We start from the raw sequence: 5664 nt of genomic DNA, 5'->3' as shown, positions 1-5664 counted from the left end.
AATTCTGTGTAGCCTTACCATTTATACAGCTAGTAAATGTAGCGTTAGTGTCAGGTTTTACCTCTGGTCTTATTCTCTAACCACGACGCACCTTGCTACCCTGGGCAGCACTTTACATTCCTGTTACATCTGCCTTGTTCCCTATGTTCATATGTCATAATGAAACACAGACAGAGTAACTGGAGATCAGAACACTATTTATAAATTATTATTTATTAACATACAATATTATTAGCAAGATTTTAAATTAAGGTATAAATACTCATAAAAAAATTATACTAAAGCCAAAGTGTATTTGCCATACAATCATTTCAAAAGTTTTAGATTTATTGTATGTTCAACATAATCGTAGTATGAAACATTTAAATAACAGTGGAACACAAGTTACAAATCACAGAAAACAATTTTCAGGAGATAATGGTTTGCATTATGTAAATCTGTTAAAGCTTTTAAAATAATTGTTACTCAAACATCATATATAACATGGTATTATTTCGAGAGAAATGCTTCAAAAACGTTTGAAACATGTTAATCAGATAGATGTCCTCAAGGGGCGCTGTTGTCCTTCATGGTCAAAGTCTGCAACAAGATTTGCGCCACCTAGAGGAAAAAAATAATAGCAATAGTAAAGTATGTAAATTACCCAAATAATGAATAAGTATGCCAAATTTGTCCATGTCCATGTGATTAAAAATGTCCTGATTTTTTCTTGGATGCATTTCCTGAGTCCACTCTGGATCTTTTTGCAAACATGGATGCCCTTGTAAACTGATGTCCACTCTATTTGCGCAAACTCCCATTAAATAAGTATTTGTGAGTATACTGGCAAAAGCATGACTTAAAATACTTCATTTTGCTCCAAATCCCAGGACTGACCCCATATCACTACACTCTGCTCTTATTCCTTTGGCTGTATAAACACTTGAGCTATATAAATATAGTAAATTTGACTTACTGTCTGTTTTTTTCCTCTGGGCATATAATAAAGTATGTTTGCATATTAAGTGGCATACTAAATTCAATCCATATATTCAAGCAAAACCTAGTGCATGGAATGCTAGTTGAACAGTTACAAATGGTTAAATGTCTTTGGAATTCTGAAATCTTACCAACCTGAACTTGATTAATAAGCACTAACCTCTTTCAGGTTCCTATCCTGCTCATTCTCCCATTGAGTCTTTTTTTCCAGAATCATCGCCCAATGTGGTGGAATCTCATTTGGTCTCTCCAGTGCCAGCAGAGCCCGGAAGACAGCTGTAAGAGGCTGCGGTGGTTGCAGGTTTCCTTTCAGCCTCTTATCATTTTCTGCAGACTGCAGGTATTGATTATTAGGCACTCCACTGTCCTCTGAGCCAAATCTGTCATCTGTGCTTTTTTTCCCCATCAGATGTCCTGTGAACAGTCACAATGGCACAAAAGTAAAGTAATATGCAAAGCATCCTATGAACCACTATTGTGAAAGTTAATGTTTTAAAAAAAAAAAAGAAAATTAATTTGAATTATAGCAATGTATCTAAAATGTTACATAATCTTATATAGCTTCTCTTCAAAACCAGCAATTCAATTTATTTAATGAACACAGAATGTTACAGTTAATTTCCCAACAAACAAACAATACAAGATAATAGCAATTTAGGCATCTATGGTATATTGGAATTCTATGACAATCCGTGACATCCTTGGCATCTGAATCGAAACCTTGCAACTACTGTTGGACAATAAAATCCTTTAATACATTCTGTAACTAAGAATCAGGCACTTGGGATTCTAGATGCAGAGGTGCACATTGTGTATCAGAAAGGTTTCAGCACTTCTGGAAATCTGTTGTGATGGGGCATCCATCTTGGGACTGCAAACTCTCCGGCAAACTAAAGCCTACTAACGGGTATTGTCATTCTTGCTGTACTCTTACCTTGACTAGACATTTATTTGTATTTTTGGGGAACAGGGAACTTATTGTAGATTCAGGGAGGACTGCTATAATCTAGAGCAGTGTTACTCAAACTTTTTCAGACCAAGGACCACTTTCTCAAAAAAAAATAAATCAGGGACCACATCCAACCACCCCCGTCCCACGCCAAAAAAAAAAAAAAAAGGAAAAAAAAAAGCATAAATGTTTTGAACCTTTTATTGTACAAAACATCTAACAATGGTTAACCAATGGTTTGGAATGTTTTTTTTTTCTTTTTAAATTTTATTTAAAGTTGCGAGCAGTGTTGTGAGTGGGACTCCTCGCTAGCTCCCGACTCCTTTCTATGCACGTCGGTATCTTTATCATTTGCCTTTCTTTTAACTGATCCCGTCTTCAGCCATCTATCCATCCTTGTTTCATACTATCTGTGTATTTTTTTTAGTTAAAGTTCAATGCTTTTACTGCTTTTTGCTTCTTTTCACTTAGCCTACTGACCTGACAGCGGATGTTGTTTAGGAGACGAAATTGGCGGGGTTGATAGGCAACAATTTAGGCACTGCCAATTCAGATTTATTTTTAGCCTACATTTATTTTTATACATTTTTTTAAATAAAATGTATACATTTTTGTTCCGAGAATAAATTCGCTTTACCCTTCAGACAATGTTAGGTTAGGTATTTTTTTTTAGAGATGATATCACTTCACGGACCACTTGAGGTCGCTCACGGACCACTAGTGGTCCGCGGACCACACTTTGAGTAATACTGATCTAGAGAAAGATAATTTGCCAGTATCAGGTGTGGAAAAATGTATAAAGTGTCCTTCACCTCCATCCATGCTGTCTGCAAAGGCATGTTACCTGCACGGTGACATTACCACGTGTCTAGGCTAGTATTTATGAAACAAAGTTTCATATTTTAGCCTCTACGTTTGTTCACAGTCCTGGGTAACTTTATTAATCACTGTCTTTTCATAGGCTTAAAAATCATGCTTTCAAATGTTTGAGGACAAATTTAATTGAATGAGACATATTGCAAATGATTAGTCCTAAATTTGACAGAAATTTGCAATTAATTAATAGTGAATCATGTAAGTGTTTGGATCACAATTTTCCCTACTAGTGTGATGTTGAAAACGTTGATTAAAAAGAGGGAAGTTCAGCAATCACGGTAAAAAGGGTTTTAAGTGCCCCTGCCTTTCAATTATCGCAATTACATCTTAGTCAGAGTTACTTGGCTATTAGAATGATACCCTTTAGTGAATATAATAATGCAATTAAAGAGCCTGAGCAAATGTCTTATGAACAGCTTAAATCATTTTTCATTTTCAATACTTTTATGAAACCAGTATAAAAATTGTCATACATACTGCTCGCTAATTGTCCTGTACGAATATAAATCTTTATAACAACGATTTCTCTTAAACACACACTAAAAAGAAGATACGAAAAAAGCAATACGCAAAGCAGTGCTATTTCACGACGATTTTTGCTATAATCATTCATTTAAAAAGATACCCACAAGATATCAATGAATTGTTACACACAGTCATTGATTCATGATAAATCTGCAATGATAAACACTGATTTGCATAATAGAATGAGCCTAAAATATGGTGGTATATTGTCTCATGTTTTCAAATTTCACGTTAAATTGAACTTAATATAATTTGATTTAACTTGATCTATTAATTTAAAGAAACGATTTTATAATTACTAGTTTGCATGCTTAGTATTGTAGACGTAGTAAAGTAGGTAAAACAGGTCTTGTTAATTATCTGCAATGACAGCTTTTAGTAGTTTTATTTAAATTAACTGACGAAAAAACTTACTGACATAAAGAAAAGCAATGATTAAAACGTCCATTTCGAATAGATGGATCTGAATAGCCTATATCACAGTTCCATTACAAAGCTCACATTTAGACTACTCCGATTAACAATGTTGTCTTGAAGATTAACTACTGATGTTCCAAAATTAACAACTCAGTAGAAACTGTGATTTTTAAGTGCGTTGTAGAATGATTTCTTTCAGGTTCCTGTCAGCTTTGGATGTATAATTGGTAATAACACCAGCTCCTGATACAGTATACAAATTATCTTTAATTATTCTGGAATGATTGCTATTTATTGAAATGTACTATTTCAATACTAATTTATTAATTCATAAAACACACAACGCGAAAGTGGAGTCTTACCTACTGCCCAGTGATTTCCTCTGGGGTTAATTTTGCCAAGGGATCCAACATTTCCGGACAAAACTTGCATCGTACATCCGACGAAAACTAAAAGAAAAAGAGAAAAACACGCAGTGTGTCTCCACACTAGAAACTCCGTATTCATGGTACGAGTCCTTGAACGTCGGAAATTTTATTCGGAAGTCTGATTTCCTGTTTTTATCGACCCTGCCTACCATATACCTGTTGTTCTTACTAATGCCCTTTAATGTACTGTCAATTTATAAGAAATCGCGATGAAGCTTAAAAAAGCAATTCGAGTGCCATGGCGTGCGTCCAAAACTTTTAGTGTCAGATATAGAATGATATCATGGTATATATTTCCACTTCAAAGTCTTTTACGTCACGGACCTTTTAAAATACAGCTTGTTTGGTAAATGAAAAAAAATCTAAGTGACAGATCTGGAAAGGCCTGATATTATCTCGATGGGTGGATATTGTTTGTGGAGTACATCAGCAAGAGGTGTCAGCGTTTTTTAATTAATACCAATGGCCTACTTCCCGACAAGCATTCTGTATTTAGGGGTGTTAACAGATAGTCGATTCCCCTATAAACATTTCCTGGTGATCTATGTGATCTATATTCCTAGAATTCAATAAAATACTTTATTACTAATTGACATATAATACTAAACTTTGTGACAGACTTGTCTGTCTTCTAGAAATGGTCCAATTAAGTGTAGGAGGCAATTTTTACGGTCTGGCTTATTTTCATATTTATTTGGACAATAAAATAGTAAATGTGATGTTTGCATGTTCTCCCTGCTGTCATCATTGTGTGCATTGCTTCCGGGACATTCTCGCCACCACCATGACCCTGCAAAGGATGAGCAGGTATAGAAAACGGATGGAAATTTACGTACTTTTCACTTTCAGGAAGGTCTATTACTGCAGCCCAGTCTCTCTCCACTCATTTCTGTCTAAAACCATTGAGTGTGCCATGCTCAATCATGACTGCAATCTGCAAAAGCTGCATTTTGGTCATGTGTGGTCATTCCGCTACACTTAAATGTGTCCTGTGACATAGTGAAGCAACAGATCCTCCTTTCTCACCTAGGCATTTGGGGGACTTCTCTGAAATGATCTGATATTAGATAATTCCGTCTTGGGATCCATAAGGTGCCCAAGTCACATCTGGAAACATCTGGTGTGTCCCACGGTTCTGTCCTTGGACCCCTGCTCTTCTTGCTGTATTAATTCTCTATGTATGATCATCCAGTTTCGGTTCAGATTTCTGCATGCTTCACTGGTATTGCAATCTGGATCACCACCACCAGCTGAACCTTCTACAGCTCAAGCCAACTTTATCACTTATCACAACATTGCCTTTGAGAAAAGCCACATACCACATCTTTTCTGGGACCACCTCAAATAGTTCTTCTGGTCACCAACCTGTGCCATTGTCAGCCGTCCCATGGTTATGGTCTCTTGACGATACCTGATGATCTTGTATTTTGCACTCGTTCACTAGAAACCTAATCTGATCCGAAACCTAGTCTGATCCAAAAAGGTCTGCTG

At 35.9% G+C, this 5664-nt stretch overlaps 1 non-coding gene across 1 annotated transcript; it reads right to left on the bottom strand.

Annotated features, from left to right (window-relative positions):
- Positions 1-309: 309 nt before the first annotated feature.
- LOC111852614 (gastrin-releasing peptide) lies at positions 310-4505 on the bottom strand. The gene is made up of 3 exons (XR_011992252.1): positions 4108-4505; positions 1139-1392; positions 310-600 (listed from the first exon to the last, which is right to left on the bottom strand). It is a non-coding gene; the product is annotated as a gastrin-releasing peptide (transcript).
- Between the last annotated feature and the right edge of the window lie 1159 nt (positions 4506-5664).

This window comes from Paramormyrops kingsleyae, chromosome 7 (assembly GCF_048594095.1).
Source record: "Paramormyrops kingsleyae isolate MSU_618 chromosome 7, PKINGS_0.4, whole genome shotgun sequence".
Taxonomy (NCBI): Eukaryota; Metazoa; Chordata; class Actinopteri; order Osteoglossiformes; family Mormyridae; genus Paramormyrops; species Paramormyrops kingsleyae.
The sequence above is the reverse complement of the archived record's forward strand: the minus strand, read 5'-3'. Positions and strand labels throughout refer to the sequence as shown.